Below are 21,684 nucleotides of genomic sequence, written 5' to 3' on the forward strand. Positions count from 1 at the left end.
CTTTCTTAAATTGTGTCTGTTATACAAAAAGTTTAATAGTAATTAGGATGAGCAGATGGGATAGTAGATCCAAGTGTGTTAGGCAAACATTGTATGGGTAGGTTTTCACCCTGTTATGAAATCTTGGTTTTGTTCTAATTATTTCAAGCTTTCAACTGAAATTTGGAGCAAGGGACTCTCAAGTGCCAGAGGGAGAATACGGTAGCTGGCCCAACCATTTCTTCTAAAAATGGACTTTACAAAACCCGTTCCAATTTCCTAGACATCTGCCATCTAAATGGCACTCACAGTTTTTTTGGTTGTAATTTGCTGTGTGTAGTTTGTTACTATTTGGCTGTTATTTAACGTTATCATCTCTAATAAGAGACCTGTTGCACATTTGCATTTTACCAAGTACACATGGTGAAGATAGCACACACTTCCCCTAGTATCAGGTTCACCAAGTACATTTTTCACTCACTGGAGTGGGAATAGTAATTTTTACCCTTCCGCTATCCAATGCTTTGCACTCACTACTGCACTACTGTTGCACTCACTGGAGTAGGAATAGTAATTTTTACCCCTACGCTATCCAACATTTTCCCTACTGTTGCACTCACTGGAGTGGTAATAGTAAATGTTACCCTCCTGCTCTCCTACGGTAAAAATATTGTATGTTTAGTATTAATATTACGTTAACATATATATATGTAATACAAAATATAATTGTATGGTTTTTTTATGACTTAAATTAATTATTTAATAATTTTAAGGTAATAATTTTAAGGTTATTTAACTATTTTTTAGTTAGTTTTATTTATGGTTTCATTAATTTTAAATTAATTTTAAGTCATTTAAAAAAATTCGATATTTTGACTAACTATATTTTTTACAACAATATTTTTGATTCAATATTTTTGTACTTACCTTTTTGTAGATAGGAATTCGATATTTTTGCATTCTATATTTTGTCATCGATATTTTGGTACTTCTATATTTTTGTATTCGATATTATGTCAGTGATCCTGGAGCTGGAAAACCTGAGAAATCCTTTAAAAATTGTACTAAATAACAAGAACGCTTTTACTTACCTGTTTTCAGGAAATGTCCCAGTGCAGTATCCAGGTATACTGTAATGTGTACGAAAAGTAATCCGCAAAGTAATCTGCTGGTCATTTTACTAAAAAGCCTACACAAAGTATATGTACTGTATTTCCATAGCATTGCATTTTCAGTAACAATACTGTAATCAAAACAAAGTGCATATACAATTGCAATCCAAACTGTGATACAACAGCATTACTACTGTAAAGTATTTATTGCGTACCTTTGCCAGGCTTGCTTGGTTCTAGAAAATAAAATAACTGAAAGAATATTTTTATTCAAAAAGAATTGGTCTGAAGTTCAGTCTTTGAGTGTGTGAATTCATTTGCTGACTGAGTGTGTACAATAAATGCTTAACACTGTCCATTGATAAAGCCTTACTCCTCGACCACTCTACCAAAATAAAGAGAGAGGTGCAATCTACTAGACCTCCGCCTACCTTTGAGGTTCCACTGGACTAAGTGCACACCATACCTCACTTTGGTATAGCCTATACAGAGCCAGCTTCCTACATTGGTGGATCAGCGGTGGGATATACAACTTTGCATTTGTTTTATTTACCTTAATTCTGATGGCGAATGCGTCTCAGATCACATGCTGGTACTAGCGCGCCTCCTGCCGTAGGTACCGATTTTAAAACAATCCCGCCGACGGATGCTCCTCCTTGCTGGGCTCCTAGCGGTTTTTAAAATCTTTTATTTTATTTGTCTGCACTATTGTTTTGTTCACAATTTAAGTTGACTACTAAATTTACTGTGTACTTGTGTAGTGCTACTAGAGGCGCGATCCCCGTTCCACCACCGATGATTCGGCTTGTTGTGGAGGGATAGACCGCCATAGTGGGAAGGGCTACATCGGACTTCCGGGTTGAGAGGTTAGCAGTCTAGCTGCTTGCCTACTCGGCTATTTAAACTCTATGCCCCCACAGAAGCGCAGCGGACAAGCGCAGAGGGCGCGCCAAGAGTGCGCCGGAGGCGTGCTTAAGGCAAGCCCGTATGCGCCCGTCCGCGCCGGGACCGGGTGCAGGGCCACCCCTCCCCCCCCCATGGCGAAATACATCTTTACGCCAAGCCTCCCAAATTTGTTACACTGCTGATCAGCTAAGCTAAGGGAGATACATGTAAGTGCCTTTCCACTCCATTGCTCTCCTATGTCCAGTGTGTCATTATTTACGTCCTCTAGCACTCCTTGTCCTACATGCCTTTTTTCTCTCCCTGATCTTTGTACACCCATCCAGCCTTCTCGTTCAAAATTAAGGCCCCCTTACTCTGCGGCTCTTATTAATGCTCGTTCTTTACCTAGGTATAATTTGGAAATCCTAGAGCTAATTACAAGCTTAGATTTGGACATTCTGTTTATCACAGAAACTTGGGGTGATGCGGCTTCGGGACCTGACTTCTGCTCAGCCACTCCCGAGGGCTTTCTTGTATCTAAACTAGACAGACCCTTAGGTAGGGGCGGGGGACTTGCCATAGTCCATAAAGCTAGATTCTGCTTATAAACTGAACCAGTGTCCGCTTTGGGCTGTGAGGCTCTTAAGTTCTCCATTACACTAAACAACAACCAAGTATTTAATAAAGGTACTCTTCTTTATCGACCTCCTGGCCCACGTACACATTTTCTCTCTAATTTTGGTGAGATATTACAACAGTGTACAGAATCATCAGACTATACAGTCCTGGGAGATTTTAACTTCCATCTTAAATCCCCCGTGGACAAAGATACGATTCAACCTATCACCGATCTGGAAGCGCTAGGACTACACCAGCTAGTCTCAGTCCCGACCCATCAAGCTGGTCACACCTTGGATTAGCTGTTCACTAACAATTCAGCTATATCCCTAACTAAAGTGCTGCCCCTGACCTGGTCAGATCATGAAGCAGTCATTTTTAGTATAAAAACACATAACCCTAACCCAGCACAATTCAAATCGCAAACTGCGCAGAGTATCCGCGACTGGAAAAATCTAGATCTCTACTTGTTCACTCAATTACTTACAACTCCCCCTTTTGAGACTTCTGTTAACCCTAATCAGGCTTCTACCAGGTACCAGGATTGGCTCCTGGACGCACTTAGTATGGCTGTACCCACCAAATAAATTTTTCCTAATCGTTCCACTAAGTCTGCGAGATGGTTCTCGGAGGAACTTAGACTGCAGAGGTAGCACTGCAGGAACCTTGAGAGACATTGGCGAAAACATTACAACCTTCATGATAAACAAAGCTATAAATCTGCCATAGCCATATACAAGCGTGCCATAATCTCTCACAAAAGGGCTTACTATCTATCCCAAATAGAGCTTGCACAAAATTCTTCTAGAAAACTGTTTCAAACAGTGAACACCTTATCGACTCCCCCATCAGTCTCAGCTATCGAGCCATCTCAAGACCTCTGCAATTCCTTAGCAGATTACTTCATTAGCAAAGTCACCAATATCTATGCAACTTTTTCTTCATTAGCCCATTCCCAAGGCCTCGACCCTCAACCTGTTTCAACACTGGCTGCTGGTCCAACCTTCTCTCTGTTTCATCCTGTCTTAGCCGAGACGATCAATAAATATACTGTAACCATTACTTCAGGCTCCCCGTTAGACCCTTGTCCACCATCGGTACTTAATCTACTCAGTGGGATTATCACGTCTCCTCTTACTGATATTTGTAACTCTATGTTTCTCATGGGTGAATATCCAGAGATATGGAAGAAAACAATAATTAAACCTTTGCTAAAAAAAACATCACTGGACCCTCTAGAACTAGCCAGTTACAGACCCATAGCCTGCCTTCCTTTCCCAGCAAACATTTTCGAATCACTCATGAACCATCAGATTTCGGAATTTATTGATCAACATCACCTGCTGGTGATACCCAGTTTGGGTTTAGACAAGGCCATGGGACAGAAACGGCACTGATAAAGGCGGCCGACGAGATCAGAACCATTTTAGACCATAATGGGGCAGCTGCACTCATACTGTTAGATCTCTCCGCCGCCTTTGACACGGTCAATCACTCCATCTTGACCGACCGTGTCTCAGCACTGGGGGTTAACCATCTAGCCAGAGACCTCATAGCCTCTTTTTTGGCCAACCGCTCCCAATCTGTGAAACTGGGCACTTTCTACTCGCCCACATCCACGTTGCCACGTGGAGTGCCCCAGGGATCATCGCTAAGTCCGACAATATTTACCATCTGTGTGTCGGACTTGGCGAGGGTCATTAAATCATATGGGCTGAGTTTAACCACCTATGCAGATGACACCCAATTGGTGTTGGCTGTTCATAGGAATAGACTGGCAGTTGCATCAAGATTCCAGGAGGCTATGTCAGCCGTAGGCTCCTGGATGTCGATGACCTGCTTAAAATGAAACTCTGACAAGACAGAGGTGATGACCTTTGGCAACTTGTCTCCGGTCTGGCCAGACATTTGGTGGCCCACTGACTTTGCCCCCCCCCAGTAACGGTCACCAAGGTCAGAATTCTTGGGGTCATATTTGACACCAAATTAACTTTTCTCCACCATGTCAACACTGTGATCTCATCTTCCTTTTTTACCCTCAGAAAAATAAAAAAATTACTTCCCTACTTACCTCCAGCTGCTGGAAAAACTTTGATAACAACTCTAATATTCTCAAAACTGGACTATTGCAATGACCTCCTGCTAAATGCCCAGCAGCAGGTAGTGGACAAACTGCAATCGGTCCAAAGTGCGCCCGCAAGGGTACTACTTTCCATTCCCAAATATCACTCTGTCTCTGCTGCCATACGTCAACTGCACTGGCTTAGAGTCAGAAGCCGCATAAAATTCAAGGCCCTCTGTATTGCGTATAAGGCCATCCACAACTCAGGCCCTCAATTTCTAATTTCTTCCCGCCGCGCCGCGCCCCCTCCCAGTGCCGCGCCCCCCCGCCTGAAATCGTACTAAACTCCTCGCGGCCCCCGCTCCGCGGGAGCCGCTCGAGTGGAGAACTCTGTCCTGCTGTCCTGCTCGCCATTGTACTGGTTGGGAGCCAACGCTTACCTGGGGAAACATCGTTTGGTAGTCCGGCCGCAGTGGAGGTGAGAGGCGCAGGCGAGCGGGACTGCGAGGACCAGCATTCCACCGGACATCGCCAGCTGGTTCCTCTTCCCGCCGCGCCGCGCCCCCTCCCAGTGCCGCGCCCCCCCGCCTGAAATCGTACTAAACTCCTCGCGGCCCCCGCTCCGCGGGGCCCGCTCGAGTGGAGAACTCTGTCCTGCTGTCCTGCTCGCCATTGTACTGGTTGGGAGCCAACGCTTACCTGGGGAAACATCGTTTGGTAGTCCGGCCGCAGTGGAGGTGAGAGGCGCAGGCGAGCGGGACTGCGAGGACCAGCATTCCACCGGACATCGCCAGCTGGTTCCTCTTCCCGCCGCGCCGCGCCCCCTCCCAGTGCCGCGCCCCCCCGCCTGAAATCGTACTAAACTCCTCGCGGCCCCCGCTCCGCGGGTGCCGCTCGAGTGGAGAACTCTGTCCTGCTGTCCTGCTCGCCATTGTACTGGTTGGGAGCCAACGCTTACCTGGGGAAACATCGTTTGGTAGTCCGGCCGCAGTGGAGGTGAGAGGCGCAGGCGAGCGGGACTGCGAGGACCAGCATTCCACCGGACATCGCCAGCTGGTTCCTCTTCCCGCCGCGCCGCGCCCCCTCCCAGTGCCACGCCCCCTTGTCATATTTAGGTAAACCTGCTCACGCGCATCGCGGGACGCGCGCGGGGCGGCCACCGGGGCGAAGACCGGGCAAAGAGCGGGCCGTTCTAGGCCGTTAGAGGCCGGCAGAGACCGGACCGGGCCACCCCTCTGACGCTCCCGGCCCTGTAGCTCCCCCTACATACTCCATAATGGCGACCAGAACTTCACGAAGTAAGTCCGCCCAACAAGGTACAAGCACTCTGGAAAAATTCTTCCCAAAGGCGAGTAACCTAGCTAGTAAATGCTCGTCAATCCCAGAGGCGCACCTCGAGATGGGTCCGGAAAGTGTGTTTTTGGATCAGGGGGATACTTTTTCCACAGACGCTAGTACACCGATCCCACTGGATGCCACCCATATGTCACTAATGGACAGTATTGATCAGACGATCGAGTCGGTCCTTCAGCAGTTAAGAACTCCCTTGACGCAGAGGGACAGGAACTCTTCCCGGCTATCTGGGATCTCTGACCATCCTGCCATTCCGGAAAGTAGGGGATCAGTCTTGCAAGATCCAGGCCAGGTCGACTTGCTTACAGACTCTGTAGGCAGCAGAGTGGAACAGCCTCCCAAAAGGAAAAGGTCCAGGAAAGCAAAGAAGGGAAAGAGGGCCAAAGTCGACACAATAGAACCAAACCAGACTGACAGCATAGACATTTCTGCCTCTCCTGATCTCAACTTATCAGGGTCCAGGTCGAATCACATGGGCTCTCCAGCTCCCGCCTCCCTATCCTTGCACCCGGGCCCTTTTATTTTTGGTGGGGCAACTTCTACTAGCACTGACTCATTAGTTAACTCACTCACAGACATCATGAAGAATTTGCTAACCCCCATCGCAGCTAAATTGGACGCCATAGAGTCCAGACTGAAGGCTTTGGAAAGTAGTCATCTAAGGAAAAGCCCTGGGACAGCCATAAATGTGATAAATGCCCCTTCAGTCCCCCGGGCTTCTTCGGGGAATAGTCTGCTGTCCGCTGCACCGTCTCAGGTCGCCAATATGGTGCTGCCAGGTACAGACGGTGCGCCTGTTTCCCAGACGCACCCTCTGTTACCTTCGGCACCCAGGCCCCCTGTCCCGGCCCCAAGGAGATCAAAGCAAATTCCTGCGCCACAGACAGGGGGAGTAGTAAACCCTACTAATGGTCCTACCGATGGTCCTGCTCCCCATTTTGACAGGCGCAGGGTGGTTAATCTGCCCCCAGAAGCAGTTCCATACACGGTAATCATGGTGGGAGTACCTGAGTTAACTGGTGATATGAGGGAGCCTCAAGACTCGTTACGTAATAAGGTGATAAGCTGGCTTAGTATCAACAGGCCGCTGCCTCCTAACCTGAAAGGCGAGGTCCTGATGGTCAGGAGGATCCCTTGGATTGGTCATACCCCAAAGAATAGGGCAGGCGATTGCATCATCATAAGTTTCAAAAGCCCCCACGTAGCTAACTACATCTCCAACTGGCTTGTAAGGCCTGACAAGTCCAATATTGAACTAGTCCCCCTCTCATACTTCTATCCAAATGTAAGCAGCATAGAGGCAGGGGGGGAGAAGGGGTGGACTAGAGTAGGCTTTGCTGTGGATGGCTCACGCTATAGACCAAGGCACCACCTACCACATGCCCAGGCAAACTTCATACATCATAATAGATTTTCCTGCCTAGACCAGGTCGACTGACCACAAACCAGGGAGACCTCTTTTAGCCCTGGGAAGATGGTGGATGACGTTCAAAGTCGGGTGGGAGTGAGTATAGCCCCTGTAACTGAACTTGGCACGCAGGATAATGCTAAAGTCGAGGTGCAAAATCGGGTGGGAATGGCTGCAGCCCCTGCAACTGAACACGGCCCGCAGGATAACGCCAAAGATCGACCACTTAGCAGTGGTGACAGTCTGGGCTTACAGGGGTCTTTTCACAACATCGGGACTGACCATATCCTGCAACCCGGGGGGCGGAGTTGGCTGGTCCATCCGCCATCGTGGAGTGCACTACTGCTCTGCCAGGAATTCATCCACCCACAGTCCTTGCGCAATCCCCTACTGTAGGTCAAGGCCCTCTACCAACAGATCAGGGCTTGAGAATTGTTTCATGGAATGTAGCGGGCATTGCAAATAAGGAAGGCACACCGGAGTGGGACCATTTAGTGGGCAGTAGCGACATCCTCCTTCTCCAGGAAACGTGGGCGAGGGACACCGCAACCAGGAGCGGGTTTGAAGTATTTGAAATCCCTGCCAAATGGGGTGGGAGGGGGAGGCCGTCAGGTGGTCTGGCAATCTGGATCGCGAGCCACACTGGGTGCCAGGCGGAACAGGTGCACACGTTTTCGCAGGACATCCAGTGTGTTCGGCTCACATGGCCTGGTAAACCATCATGGGCTATTGTGAATGTCTACTCGCGACCGGTTGCCGCGCCAAACGAATCTCCAACCCTAAACGACTTGTCCTCCTTCCTGGGGCAACTCCCGGGAGATCTCAAGGTGGTGCTTGGAGGAGACTTCAACTGCCACTTTGAACCTCTTGAGGGGATGTCGGAGGGTGCCCTCACGGCCGAGGATGACTATTGGGGGGTCCCACCCTCGTCTTCCCCCTATCCCAAAGCCTGGTCCCCCCTTGCAATACAACTTATGTCCCTTACCCTGAACTACGCACTGAGGGCTTGTAATGGTCGCACCCCTTCCGATACTCCCTCAGTGTGTACTTTCAATAGGAGGGGTCACGAGTCGAGGCTAGATTACATCATGTTAGACATTACACTCTGGCCCAAAGTCCTCGACTTTATGGTAATAAACAGGTCAGATAGTGACCATAATGCCCTTTGTTTAAATATCCAGTGGCCCCTCCATTTAGCGGGCAAAGTGGTAGAAAACCCAGGGGGAGACACGGGGGAATTGGTCCTTACAACCAACAGGCGCCGGGTTAAGTGGGGAAAGCTTGTGAGCTCAGAAGAGACCATTAGCAAGCTATACGAGTTGGCACTCCCAAGGTTTATGGAGGTGGACGCACTTCTAAACGCACCAAGAACCCCGGAATACAATGAGAAACTGGGTGACATCCACCAGGATCTTGTAAGAGACTTGGCTGAGGTATTCTACCCGGTGGTGCCCAATAGAAAGAAAAAGACCCATGTTCCCACCTGGTATACCTCCTCTTGTAGGGCAGCAAAGACTGAGCTCATTGCTGCAATAAAAGAGGGGTCAAATAAGGCCAAGGTACGTGACCTTAGGAAACAATATAAAGCAGTGATGGCGACTGCAAGGACCGAGTGGGACTGGAATCACTGGCAAGATCTTCATGATGCCCTAAAAGTCAGGGACTCCCGCAAATTCTGGGCCCTTGTTAATAATGGCATAGGGGAACTCAAAAAAGCAGTGGAACCCAATATCGCCCCCGAGGTTTGGGAGGCCCATTTTGGGGAGCTCTATCAAGACACCAACCCCTGCCCTGACACAGCCCTGCTTGTGCCCTGTGGCGCACAGGACTGTGAAATGGAACTATCCCTGGGGGAAGTGGAGGCAGCCCTGAAGCACTTATCATCGGGGAAGGCGCCAGGCCTGGACAGGCTACCTGGGGATCTGTTTAGGCATCACACGGACATCTGGGGGCCATACCTTCTTATTCTTTTCAATGCCATCCTAGGAGGTATGTCAATCCCCGGGTCGTGGCTGGGGGCAGAGATTGTTCCGATCCACAAGCAGGGATCTACTCTGCTCCCCGCCAACTACAGGCCTATTAGCCTAATAGATGTACCCCAAAAGCTCTTTGCGCGCCTCATCCTTAATCACCTCCTGGACTGGGTGGAGGACAATGACATCATGAGCCCCCTTCAGGCTGGCTTCAGAAAGAACACGTCGACCATGGACCAGATCTTCCGCCTTCTCCTCCTATATTGGAAGACTGTAACTATAGAGGGAGGAAGACTGTACATGGTCTTCGTGGATCTGAGGTCAGCCTTTGACCTAGTTCCTAGAGGGAAACTTTGGGAGGTTCTGCAGAAGCTAGGAGTGCCCCCCCACCTCCTCAGTATTATCATCAGGCTGCACGAGAACAACTATGCACAAGTGAGGTATGGGAGGGATGGCAAGCTCTCGGGCAAATTTCCGGTCCGCCGAGGAGTCAGACAGGGCTGTGTCTTGGCGCCGACCCTGTTCTGTCTTTTCATTAACAGTGTCATTCAACATCTTGACACTGTTAAGGACAATGATGCCCCGGTTTTGGCAGGCAGGAGGGTTCCGGCAATCATGTTCGCTGACGATACCCTCCTGCTTTCCAAATCCCCCATGGGGATCCAGAGGATTGTGAATGGTTTTGGCCTTTTCTGTCGTCAACATGGGTTGGAGGTCAACACAGAAAAAACTAAGTTTATGATCTTCAATCCCCCTACCAAAACCAGACCCAACCCAAAACTGGGGGAAGTTAGTCTTGAGAGGGTCTCGACCTTTATATATCTCGGGGTAACACTACAAGAAAACTTAGCTTGGGACTGCCAGATAGCGAGATCAAGGCTGAAACTATCCCAGCTAGCGGGCGCACTCCTGAAGGTGGTAAATAAGTCCACCTTTAAGCCTGTAAGCCCGGCCCTTGAAACATACAGATCCCAAGCGAAGGCAGCAGCCATGTATGGCAGCGAGTTGAGGGGTCACAAAGCAGGGAAGGCACTGGCAGCGGTGGAAAATAGTTTTTTGAGACGCCTACTTGCTCTCCCGCAAGGTACGCCACTCCTCCCCCTAAGATTGGATTTGGGGTTACACTCCATTACTGAAGATCTCCTATCGAAACCCGTGAAGTTTTGGCACCGGATATGGACTACCGAGGAACTGTACCACTATAGGCAGGACCTTATCCATGTACTGAGGCTGAATGGTAGCAACAAAATCCCCTGGCTGGCCTATATTAAGTCAGAATTGTTCAGTTTGAACTTGCCAGACCTATGGGACGATCCAGCTCAGGGTTGCCAAAGGATCACGCGTAAAACTCTTGCCCAGCTCTACAAAAACAAAAATCTGGCTGACATGGATAATGCTCATAGCAGCGGCACCTTGACGGGACGTTTTATGGAATACAAAAATTCTTACCTTTTTGAACCTTTTATGGATTTTATTTTTCCTCTTTTGGCGAGGAAACTGTTCCTGCAATGGAGGTTTGGCACACTCCCCACCAAAGTATTCACCCATAAATGGACCATAGGGGGTGATAAACTCTGTCCTTGTTGTAAAACCAAGGATGAAGATGATTTGCACATAATGTTTGTTTGCCACGCATACCAGAGTCCCAGGAAGCGCTGGATAGCACCGATGTGCCGAAACCTGGGTTTTCGGGAGTACCTACAAGCATACAGGGTCATGAAAACCAATACCCTGGGACATATTGTCTTTGCTGTTTCAAAATTCCTAATGGCAGCTTGGATAATAAGGAAGAAAATGTCCCCCTGAACTGGTTCTACCGTGCATTCCTTACCCCATGCAGACCCTCCAGACTTTTTATATGTAAATACTGTGTATTATATGTACTGCATTTTATTGTGTAATATATGTATTGTATTTTATTGCATCTTTTATGGCCTATGTGGCCGAAATAAAGAATTTTTGGAATTGGAATTGGAATAAAGGCTTTCAAGATTTACACCCCGAGCAGGTCTCTTCGCTCGGCATCCAATTACCTTCTTCCTCTTCCTCGCACTAGAACAGTTGCTTGGGGAGATAGACGCTTTCTAGTAGCTACTGCGAGGCTTTGGAATACTCTCCCTCTCACTATTAAGACCAGCCCAACCCTTTTAATTTTCCAAAAACAACTGAAAACGTGGCTCTTTGATCAATGATTCATTTCTCATTAAACTGGTCAATGTATAATTCTCTGCGCCGAGACACCTTCGGGTATTTGTGTGCAATACAAATCTAATAAACATAAACATAAACATAACTTGGTTACCACCTGATCACACAATAGAACTTTTAAATTATCTTTAGAATTCAGATTTTTTTCCAATTTACATTTTTGAAAAAAAACTAAAAGTCTTGTTATGGCCTTGGTTAGGTCCCTTTAGAATTTTAGAAAATTAAAAAGTCACTTTAGCTAGGAATACGAGGGGATAGAAACCTTTTCAACTATGTCTCTTATCAAGAACCCAGCAGTTAGCAAAAACAACCATACTGACAGATGACTAGGTTGAGGAGCTTGACCTCACTCCTTACCTTCACTTGTCTTTGAAGGAGGTAAGGTCCCTATGCCAAATTACAAATATAACTGGGGGGTCACATCCCACCACACAAAAACTCCAGGAGCTGTTGGCTGGGTATGCTATGGAGACAAAGGATTGACCAAAAGACTGCCTCTAGAGACCAGACTCTTGGCTCTAGAGAAAGAGAGAGCAGAGATGGGCTGAGCACCCATCAATGGTGGCAGCAATTTTCTTTTTTAAATGTTTTTTAAACTTTTGTTTTTATTGCAAAGATTAACAGCATTAAAGTAAGATAAGATTTTTTTTTTTTTATATGAGATGTTCATTATAAACAATTTACATTAAAGATCAGAGTCATTTTTAGGCTAATTCCATAATCACAGAAAGAAAAAAGAAGAATACCAAAAATGAGACCATTTTACATTATAAAAAATAAAAAATTGCATTAAACGGATAAGTAGTGTCTTAAATGTGTCCATTCATTTCTCCTTGAGTCCATTGTTGCATAGGCACCCACATTTTTCTCCCCATTTGTTTTTTTTTTTCCATCCTTTTGTTGCATAAATAGCAAATTCAAGATTGAGTTTGGCCAGGAACCGAGCTCTCCACATAGAAAAGGAAGGTGGGTCTGCACTGATCCATTCTTGTGTGATACATGCTCGAAATACAGACATCATAATAAAAATCAAAAACTGGTGTTCTTTTCCTAAAGTGTCAGTTGAGAGTCCAATATTAACAGTTCCGGAGTTAAATTTAATGTATAACCTAATATAATCTGAATAAATTTCTGCATTTCTGAAAGTAATATTGTGAGTTGGGGCAAGAAGAAAAAATTTGAATAGTGTCTGCTCCAATCAAGGATCACCGATTGCAAGAAATACCAGCAGTGGCACCCCATTTCATTACCTTAGCTGGTGTGTAGTACAAATCAAACAATATCATATATTGTTGTGTACGTGATCTACCAGTAAATAAAATAGAATTAGCTAGCTCAATTGATTCTTCTAACAATACATTTTTCCCAAATTTCACTGCCCATTTTTGTTGAATCATGGATAAGTCATTCGGAAGAAAAGTCATACGTATATCATAAAAATAGCCAACTTCCTTTTCGAAAAGAGACTCTCAATCAATGGGATCTTTTGTAGATCTTGTCGATCTCGATATGATGTTGAATTAAAAAAACTATAAATCTGCAAATATTTGAAATAGTCAAGTCTCGTGAGATTAAATTTAGTTTGAAGTTCAGCAAATGAAAATATATGATTCTCTGTCCATAAATCACCCAGATAAGTAATACCATAATCGCGCCATTTATTCATAGTAGCATCTCTAAATATGGGAGGAAAACAATGTGGTGAGTTTAATGGAGTGTACCTCAATAATTTTGGAATCCCAACAAGTTTTCTGATAATTTTCCATGTTTTATATGCTGCAGTTACTATCTTAAATTTTGTCTTTTTGTAGTAACTAGGTTCTATTGTTCTTAGAAGGTGCCCTCTAGCTTTGATTCCTAAAGCAAATTCATAAATCGACGGGGTGTGTGCAAATGAGATTGGAGCTTTATTACGATAATTAAAGGGGATATGTATTGTAATACCGCCGCCAAATAATAAAACAAAAGATGTGGGGTAGCCCCTCCTCCTCTTGTCTTTGGTAGGATCATTTTTTTGTAGGCTCTTCGATTACCCTTATAGCCACATAGAAATCTCCCTATCATTTTTTCAGTTTGTTTAAAGAAGTCTATCGGAAATTCAAGTGGCACTGTTCTAAATAGGTATATGAATTTTGGCAAGATTAGCATTTTTAAGATGTTGTTCCTCCCCTATAATGATAAGTTTAAATGGTCAATACGTTCTAACGTAAAGTTGGCTTTTTTTAATACTGGGTTATAATTAATTTTAGGAATATTAATAATTGGAGTGGTTAACTTGATACCTAAATATGTCGCTTCAGTAACTATATTAATTCGGGGTGGAGGATTTTGGCCAACGAAGAGTATTTGTGTTTTAGAGAGATTTAATTTATATCCTGAGAAGGACCCAAATTCTACTGCCAATTCCTCAATTCTAGTGAAAGCCTTCACTATGTCTTTAGTAACAACTACCACCTCATCTGCATATGCCAATGCTCTGTAACTAACACCTGCTACCTCTACAAGCGCTTAGAGACCCCCGGGTGATAACGCGCAATACAAATTGAAATAAATAAATAAATAAATACTGGATTTATCTCGTCATCCTGTTTTAGTTTATTAAGTAAAGTGTCAATATAGATGGCAAAAAGAAGTGGAGAGGATGGGCAGCCCTGGCGTGTTCCACACTGAATGGGGAAAAAAGGAGATTTATTAGAGCCCAGTTTAACGCAAGATGTCGGATTTTGATAAAGAGCCTTTAAAGCTATAATTATTCCTGGGCCAAATCCCTTCATATAAAGTAGGTCCCAGAGGTAGGGCCAGGCCACCCTATCGAATGCTTTTTCAGCATCCAATAGGGCGATTCCGATTGGTGTATTGGTACCTTCTGCCCAATCCATCAAAGCAATGACTCTACGAATATGGTCTGATGTATCTCTATTCGGAATAAAACCATGCTGCCAGCGTGACACAATTGAAGGTATAATTTGTGAAATTCTGTAAGCTAAAATTTTTGAATATACTTTGCTATCGGCATTTATTAAGGAAATTGGCCTATATGATGCCGGATTCAGAGGATCTTTATCCTTTTTGGGAAATGTCATAATTATGAATTCACTCCAAGAGGATGGTGGTTTCCCTCTCTGTGCCTCGAGGAAAGTAATCAAAATATATTTTTTTCTGACATTCCTGAATATTTTATAGAATTCCAACGGAATGCCATCAGGACCCACTGCTTTCCCTAATTCCAATAATAGTAATGCTTTTTCTATTTCCTCCCATGTAATGTCTGCTTCCAAAGCCAATTTTTGAGCATCATAGAGACAAGCAAAGTTAAGTGTTCTCCCAAAATTCATGAAGAGATCTGTCGAATAAGATAGAGAGTCATATTGATACAGTTTAGCATAAAATCGACAGAAAATTTCCAGAATTGACTCAGATTTATTATGTAGCTGTCCTGTCTCATCGGGTAAAGAATTTATGGAGTTATAAACCTCTCTCTGTCTAATTCTTTTTTCGCCAGTATCCTACCTGAATTCTCACCCAATTCATATATCTGAGAGCGAAAGATTGCCATCTGTTCCGCTAATTTGGTTGTAAACATTTCATATAATCGCGTCTTATGAATAGCAAGATTATTTTCTATATCCCTTGTATCTTGTGACAGAGCTTTTGCTGCTACTAGTTTCTTCTCCCACTCCATAACGTTCTTATAATTTACTTCAATTTTTCGCCAATTGATCTTTTGTTTCTTTATAACTTAAGATAATGATTCACCGCGTATCCCTGCCTTAAAAGCATTGCAGGCATTCTTGACTTGTGCAGTTCCTCTATTAATTTCAAAAAAGTATTTTATCCATTTTGACATAAATTCCATGTATTCAGGGTCTACTAATAATTTCCTGTCGAATGTCCAGGTTCTAAGTTGAGAAGTGGAAAGCATATCTGTTTTAAGTTCAATCATTATTGGATTGTGATCCGAGATAATACGTGGATATGATTCAAATGAAGTATCTTTAATTAATGCGGATTTGATAAAGAAAGAATCCAAACGCACACATTTTTTGTGAGGGAATGAAAAAATTGTAAAACCCGGGATTGTAGGATTTTTTTCATACGCTACATCAAGTGAACCATGATCTAGTAGCAGGGACCGAATTGCTTTATATGTTTTTTTTTGCCACATTGATAAGGAGATATACCACATATATTCAAATTTAAAAAGATTTAAATCTCCACATATGATTAACGAAGGGGACTAGGGGGCGAGTTCTAAATTTAAGAAATTTAGCAACTCTGGATCGTCTACATTTGGAGCGTCTATTGAGCAAATTGTCCATAGTCTATTATTAACACTTAACTCCACTATTGCCCATCTGCCATATTGGTCAGACTTACAGCGTTTAAAATATCCTAGACCTCTCCTTATTAAGATTGCCACTCCTTTTGTAGTTGTTCCCTGCCGTGTACAAGTTAATACATCCATTCCTAGTTCATTGCGAGCAGCCCGGTGGCAGTGGGCTTGCTAGCGGTAGCTGGATGGTTGTAATCTCTGATTTTAACATTATTTTCGTCCCGCTGATTACGAGCGGTGACACGCTTTTATTGCTGTTCTTGCAGTGCTTTTTAATTATTGTCTAACCTGCCTCAAAGTTAACAGGTCACTAACCTGCTTCATTGTTTCAGGGGCTGCGCGTGGCTCGCTGTGGGCTGATCGTCTTTGGCGGGTGCACAGCGGCCGCGGCCGCCATCTTGGCTTGGGCAGGACCGGCCAACTCTACCCACGCCACTCCCCCCTCGCTACTCCTCTATTTAAACGGCCCATATGTGTCAGTGCAGCGGACGAGCGCAGCGGGCGCGACGAAGGCGTGCCGGAGTTGCGCCAGAGTCAAGCCCGTCTGCGCCCGGCCGCGGCCGGCCGGGGCTAGGGGCCCTTCACTATACCCCTTTACTTACATATTCTCCATCCCAACTCTGTTCACATTGGAATCCCGGTGTGATTGGACCCTCTGTTACTGACCATTTGACCCACCTTGGTCTGCTTTCTCTCCCCTCCCGTACTCCACCCGCGATCATATCACAACTGATCCCTTCGCCCTCCACCCCCCCCGCTTAGTCCCTCTCTCCCCTCTAACCTCCATACTCCGGTATTCAATACCTCGGCCACACTCTTGAACACTAGGTCGGCGGTCAACCATCAGTACGAGCTATTCGACTACATCAATACACATGAACCAGATCTCCTGTTTTAAACGGAGACCTGGTTCAAGGCTGACTCCCTGCCCAACGTTCTAGCTGCACTGCCCCCCTCATACTCTGCCATTCGAGCGGACCGCCCGGAGGCCAGAAGAGGCGGTGGAGTGGCCTTGATAGCTCGCACTGACCTTCACTTTCAGATCCTCCCCTTCCCTCCCATTCCTGAAGTAGATTACCTGGTAACCCGCTCGACTTCTCATCAGGCCCCCCTGACCTCTGTTCTTATTTACCGTCCCCCTCACTCTACCCCTTCTTTTGTTTCCAGCCTCCAAGCTCTCCTGGCCACACTGGCGATAAACAATTTGTCAGTGTTAGTCCTAGGGGACCTCAACTTCTGGCCAAACGACCCTGCTGAAAGCTCCCTCTCTAAGGAGTTCACTGATCTCATGACCAGCCTTAATTTTACATCTCATGTTCACAGTTCCACGCACATACAGGGCCACACGCTGGATCAGATCTGGACCTTAAACATCCCCACCACACCCCCCCATCATCTCCCTTTGTCCCTGGTCAGACCATTAGTTTATTTCATTCTCCCTTGCTCTAGCCCCTAAGATTAAGCCCCCGCTCCCTAAGAACACCTGGGTTAGGAAATGGGGCAAAGTCGATATGCCATCCTTCTGCTCGTCTCTGGCCAAAACCAACCCTGACCTTTCCGGCCTGGCAGCCCCTGCTCAGCTGACTACTATCAACAACTGGCTGACCCAAGCGGGCGATTAATTCGCCCCCTTGAGACGAATTACGGTCAAACGAGCCCATGCAGCCAACCGCTGGTTCACCTCAGATCTTAAGGAGAAGAAATTAGCTGCACGGAGAGCCGAGCGAGTATGGAGAAGAGCGTATTGCCCTGTGCTAAAAACCACTTACCTATCTGTTCTTAAGATTTATAAACAAGGCATTCTTGACGCCAAAACTGAATTCTATTCTAATAGGATACTGGCAGCGGAGTCCCAATCAAAAGAAATTTTTGCCACTGTGCATGAATTGGCCTCATCCGACAGAGCTACGGCTATGATACCCCCCTCCCAATCCCTTTGCGACTCGCTCAACGAGTTTTTCGTTGAGAAGGTCGCAAAGATTAAAACCAACATTCCTCTTCCATCTTCAACATTCATTAATCCCTCCCCCCTCCCACCATTCCCAAACTAACCAACATTCCCCTCTTGACCAAAGCCACACTCCTTCCTCTACTCCAAAGGGTGAAGTCGGGCTCCCCTTTGGATTTTGGCCCCGCTCACATCCTGAGAGAAATCTTCCTAGCTTGTCCTATCCCACCCCTCACACTCCTTAATGATTCACTCAGTAATGGGGTTGTTCCTAGTTTCCACAAATCCGCGGTTGTCATCCCAATCTTAAAAAAGGCTGGCGACGATCCACCATCCCCTTCTAACTATCGCCCCATCTCTCTCCTGCCTTATTTGGGTAAGGTTTTAGAAACCCATGTTACCAGCACCCACGTGGAGATAAATCACTGCCTCTCCCCTTGCCAGGCGGGCTTTCGGCCCCTACTCTCCACGGAGAAGGTGGTGATCTCAGTGATGGACGGGCTACGTGAAGGCATTGACACCAACCTCCCGCAAGCCCTCATCCTTTTAGATCTGTCCTCCGCTTTTGACACTGTGGACCACTCCATCCTCCTCACCCATGTCAGGGCGGCGGGCATAGAGGGCCTAGCCTTCTCATGGCTCGAGTCCTTCCTGAGCGAGAGGGCTCAGGCGGTCCACCTTGCTGGTTTCACTGCCGCCTCCCGCAAGGTAGTGTGTGGTGTTCCCCAGGGCTCTTCACTCTCCCCTCTTTTGTTTAATTTATACATTTACCCCCTCATTTTTATGTTGCAGCAGCTTGAGGTCACGGTGTTTAACTACGCCGATGACCTCCAGCTAACCTTTAATCTCTCCCATTCTCCTTCATCCGCCCAGAATGTTCAAACTGTCATGTTGTTCATTCAGGACTGGATGAACTGCAACCACCTCAAACTCAACCCGGACAAGACAGAGTTGGTCTTGACCGGAGGTGGTTGCAGCCCCTGGTCTCCCTCCCATTGGCCCCCATCACTTGGTGCTCCCCCACTCCCGGTTCCCAAAGTTAAAACCCTCGGTATTCTTCTCAACTCACAACTTTCTGTTCATTCCCAAGTCAGTTCTGTGGTGTCTTCTTGTTTCTTTTCCCTTAGGACAATCAGAAAGATCTCCTGCTTCTTTTCCCTCCCGGCTTTAAAAATCATCGTGATGGCAATGGTGCTCCCGCGCCTTGATTATGGCAACATAATCTATAATGGCGCGCCGGCCTACGCTATCCATCGCCTGCAACTATTGCCGGATCAGGCCGCTCGCCTGATTCATACTTTGACACAAAAATTGCCGCCCCATTTATTCCATCGGCCCTTGGTTGTAGGCAACACATCAACTTGGATTAGATATGTTAGGTATTTTATTTACCTTTCTTTTCAATTCTTTTTATGGAAAAATCATAACATCTCATGACAGAGAAGGAACACTGCATGTGTAACATATAAGTACATCAACTGTAATACAACATTTACCAAATGAAAAATCACGAAGTGAAACATACAAAACAACTGTACCAGTTTCAGACTGTTCAAAAAAGGCAAGTTAACTTTACAAGCCTCAATAACCATCAATGAACGAAATCTTAAGAACAGTGTTAGACAGAATCACATTAGCAGGAGATATCACAGTGCACAAATGACATGAGTCTAAAGCTTTCAATGATCATGAATTGCATCTCCTTTCATGCCGACGCGTTTCGAACTCCAAACAGTAGTTATGGGTTCTCTTCAGGGCCTTGTCATTTTCTGTCTGTACATATATAAAAGAAAGGTAACAGTGTGTAAGTGTGATTGACTATGGCCTCCTTGTTTTATACTGCTAGTGGCGTACCACATATGAATCCCATAGTACCTTGTTTGTAGCTGTAGTTATCCTATGGGTGTTTGTGCATCTTTGGAACTGCCGTCTAAAAGGTAATTAAAATCAAATTATCATTTACAAGTAGCGTTTAATGCTCGCTCAGCGGTAACCTCCTACCAAAACACTGCAGGACGTACCTTTCACTATTTTTTGGTCCGTGTATGGGCCGTCCCTATGGTGCGGTGAAGTTTTTCTGACCTGGGGGGAAGGCGGAGATCGGGTTACTATCATTGTGCTTCTATCGTAGTCTCTCTGGGTATGAAAGATTGTGGAAACAATCCTACCCTATTCGCGTTCACCGCGAGCTTAGGGAGCCGCCGGCTCCGTTGTCAACCGTTTGCACTCGGGTTCTGTTTTGTTTGGACGGATCCCGTGTTCAGTCCCGTGTTGTCCTCTCGAGTCGCGCACTGTTAGCAAAATAGGGGATTAAGTTTGTGTCCCTGTGGCGGGAAGCATTTGTATCTAAGACCCTCAGTCCCGCTCACCTTGTTTGCCGCGACTTGCTCTCACTCGGACTCCGTTCGCTATGGAAGGCGGCGGCCTGGTTGCCTAGTGACTAAAAGCAAAACCAGGACCGTGGGTGTTCTGGGATATGTAGTTCCATGGGAACGCGCCAATTACAGCAGATTACGAAAGCATTATTCTGACATCCCCGATATTCTACCCTTCAGTCAAGGGGGTCACAACACCCCCCGTGGAGCCCCACGCAATTATGGCATTATAACCTAGACACTTCAGAGAGAGAGTTTAATCCATTTTGTGTGCTATTGAATTTTAGAATGAGGTATGCCTCTTTCCTAAGAAGTGTTTCTTCAATGTCAATTGGACCTTTATTGCCACTTGGCGCTATTGTCCAGAGTACAGTCCATTTAAAGTCCATTTCACTGTGGTTTAAGTCCAGGAAATGTTGGACCATGGGAGCGCTTACAACTTTCCTCTTGATTCTTGATCTGTGTTGGGTGACCCGGCTATTGACCTGTTGAGTAGTTTTGCCTTTATAGATCTTGTGGCAATCGCAAATGATCGCGTATACCACATTTTGTGTTTTACAGTTAGAAAAACTGGCATGTTTACATTTGACTACCCTATGGTCAAACTCGGACCCTTCAATTGTGGAGTCACATGATATGCAATTTCCACACTTGTGGTGTCCTTCAATTGGCTTAAGGCCCCATATTGATAGTAAATCGCTTTTGGGCTTTGGGGTAGACACGTCTGCTCTAATGACGTCCTGGCCAATACTTTTGTTTTTCTTATAATCGAACAACGGTCGCGGAAAGGGGCATTCAAGTCCATCAAGTAAATGCCAGTTTTTCAAGACCATTTGTCTTACTTTATGTGTGTCTGGTCCAAACGTAGTCACACAGACCAGCCGGTCCATGTCTTTCTTAGCCGTTCTCTCAAGTAAGCACTCCCGGGGAGTATACTGTGCCCTTTTCTTAGAGTTATTTAGTAGTCTCTTAGGGTAACCCCAATTCTTCATCTCATTGCAGAAACGAGTTGCATGTTTTTCATAATCTGTCACCTCCGAGCAGGTTCTCCGTATCCGAAGCAGCTGCCCGTAGGGCAGATTGTCTCTCAAGCTTCTTGGGTGTGCACTACGGTGGTGGAGGATAGTATTTTTGTCCGTCTTCTTTCGAAAAAGAGAAGACTTCAAAAGCCCATCCTTGCAACTTATCTCTAGGTCTAAGAATGTCATTTTCTCATTGCTGGACTCCAGTGAAAACTTGATGTCGCGATGTCTCCCATTAATCCAAAGGTGGAAGTCCACCAACTCTGCGCGGCTCCCCTGCCACAGGAGCCACACGTCGTCGATGTACCTCAACCATTGTTTAATGTGTTTACTGAAGGGGTTGTTGGAGTAGACAAATCTATTCTCATACTCCGCCATGCAGAGTATGGCCATCTCCGGCGCATACGG

The sequence above is a fragment of the Lissotriton vulgaris genome, chromosome 1_1 (assembly GCF_964263255.1).
Source record: "Lissotriton vulgaris chromosome 1_1, aLisVul1.2, whole genome shotgun sequence".
Lineage (NCBI taxonomy): Eukaryota > Metazoa > Chordata > Amphibia > Caudata > Salamandridae > Lissotriton > Lissotriton vulgaris.